The following is a 2,596-nucleotide window of genomic DNA, read 5'->3' on the forward strand; positions in this document are numbered from 1 at the left end:
AGAGGCGTTGCTGTGTAAATGGTAGCTAGAAGGCAGCTCTTCCACTCTTTTTTTCTTCCCCTCTCCGAACGTTGCTGTTTTCTGCTCGGGACGTTCAGATTGTTTATGGTGATGCACTGCAGAACTAGGCTGCCCCAACGTCCACAGGGAGCAGAGGGGTTCAGTGCTGTGTACAATCAGACTTTGAGAGAGGCAGCACCCTCTTCTGATTTAAATCTTACTGTTACTGGCCCCAGGGCTCCTGACTCAAACAGACAGGAATTAGAATAGTTCAGCTGGAAGGGACCTAAAAGGTAGGGTCCAACTGCCTGACTGCTTCAGGGCTGAACAGCAGTTGAAGCGTACTGATGAGGGCATTACCCAAGTGCTTCTTGAACACTGACAGCCATAGGCCATCAAACACCTTGCCAGGAAGCCTGATCCAATGTTTGGCCGCCTTCACAGGGAAGAAATTTTTTCTAATGCCCAGTCTGAACCTCCCCTGGGGCAGCTTTGTGCCGTTCCCTTGTGCTCTGTCACTGGTGACCAGGGGCAAGAGACCAGCACCTCCCGCTCCATTTCCCCTCCTCAGGAAGTTGCAGAGAGACACGAGGCCACCTCTCAGTCTCCTTTTCTCCAGGCGAGACAACCCAGGTGTCCTCAGCCTCTCCTCACAGGACCTGCCTGCCTTACTGACTTCGTTGCCCTCCTCTGGATGCATTCCAGTAACACAGCCGGTCTTCATTTGTTAACAGATCACTGTAAAATGGTCCTCTGCTCATTTGGGGGTGAGATAATTAAAAAAAATCAAACACTTTCTCTTCTTTAAACCTCTGAGGAATGCAGGCAGCTGCAAGCTGAGACCGCTCCTCGTGAGCAGGTCTGAGGAGTGGAGCGCTGGAACCCTGGCCTTGTTCGGACCCGCTGGCAGCCAGCCAAGGGGGAAAGCCTTTCATCGAGCGTAATGTGGCATGAAATGACAGGAGCTTTTCTGCTCCACGCCGGGGTGCAGGACTGTGAACCTTCCCAGTGTGCTCTGCCCAGGGGGACACCTCTGTCTCCTCAGCAGAGGTCTGCCGCTACCAAAGGAACCTGCTGGCACTCAATTAAGTATTTAGCAGACTTTGCAGACCCCCTGCTGCTTAATAAGAAACACCCAGAGACTTTCCTTTTCAAACACCAGCATGTTTTATTAACATACAGAGGAATAAGAGAGGATGTAAAACGTCAGGTTTTCTCTAGAAAACTGTTCTTTCAAATACAAATTGACAGACTTGCTTTCTGCCAGGCTGGCAGTGGGTTTGTGTTCACAGGCGTTGGGTCCTGAAGCCAGCTGAACCCTACACTTCAAATAAGGCTCCTTCACCTCTCTGGTGATGGATTCACCTCGCCCATGCCAAAAGGCCCCCGCATCTCCAGCAGGTGGCTGCGGTGGCCCTGCTTTTGACTAATCCTCCTGGCCTGGCGGGGTTGTGGAGTAGGTTTGGATAAACCAGATCCACCCGTGCTCAGTCCTGTGACCTCTCAGCCCAGGTGTCACGGGGCACAACTCCAAAAAGGTTGCGAAGGCCAGGAGCTGGCAGCAGGGAGCTGTCTTTGCCTTCGCACTTCCATGAGCAGATAAAATGAGGCTGTATGTGCACCCCTTTTCTGACGTTCATTGCTTTCTTTTTGAACTGAAACGCGCTGATCCTGGTCTTATTGTATCCTAACAGAGACCTCCGAGGGCTGGGAAGGTGCCATGTGAATGCCAACACAACATAAGAGCTCTAAAAGGATACCGTTTCCAGCGGATAACTCTCTTCTCTTCCCTCCCCTCTCACACGTGGTCAAATTTTGTGATGTTGGTTATAATAGGAGGCACTTGGGAGGAGAACACAAGGGGAAACCAAAGGAGACAGAAGTCCCTGTTAAGCAGACCTGCAGCACGTGATAGCAGTGTCTAGAGCTGGGATGAGCACATGGCAGTCCGTTTGTTGCAATATTAATCGTGTGCAGATCTGAGACTGGTTTTGAACCATTTAAGGTGAAAATGTTGATCTGAGCATAGCTGCTAATGCGGGAATGATTAAATCTGCTCTTGGAGCATAAAAAGAGATGTTAGCCATTTGGGGCCCAGGAGGTTAAGTAAGGTAAAAGGATTCCCCCGTGTTCCTGTAGTTGCTGCCTGTCTTGTGAGCATTAGCAGGTCCTGGCTGTCCTTAGGAGAGAATCATGGCTGTTGAACGTTTGGGACTCTGCTCCTTACGGCATTACCAAAAGTCACTGCTAGGAAGTTGTTAAGATGGTTCAGTCTTCACTGAAATGAACGGGAGCTGTGCATTTACATCTGCTAGCTCGCATGCAGCGTGCAAGTAAGAGACAGGACAACCCTTGCCCAGCTCCTGGCAGGCACCAAACGGCCTGGCTGCCAATCGCCGGTTTGGATAGAGCAGGAGGAAGCCAGGCTGATGTAACTGGGGCTGTCCTGGATGGAAAAGGACTTCTGAATGCTTTGCTCTGACATTTTGGAACTGTTGCTGGAACAGAGCACGATAAAGGTTGAATCCCACCACTTGGGACTGACCTAGCGTGCAACTGGCTCTGCTTTGGAGCTGAAGCTGGCCCTGCTCAGAGT

The sequence above is a fragment of the Anser anser genome, assembly GCF_964211835.1.
Source record: "Anser anser genome assembly, chromosome: 13".
NCBI lineage: Eukaryota > Metazoa > Chordata > Aves > Anseriformes > Anatidae > Anser > Anser anser.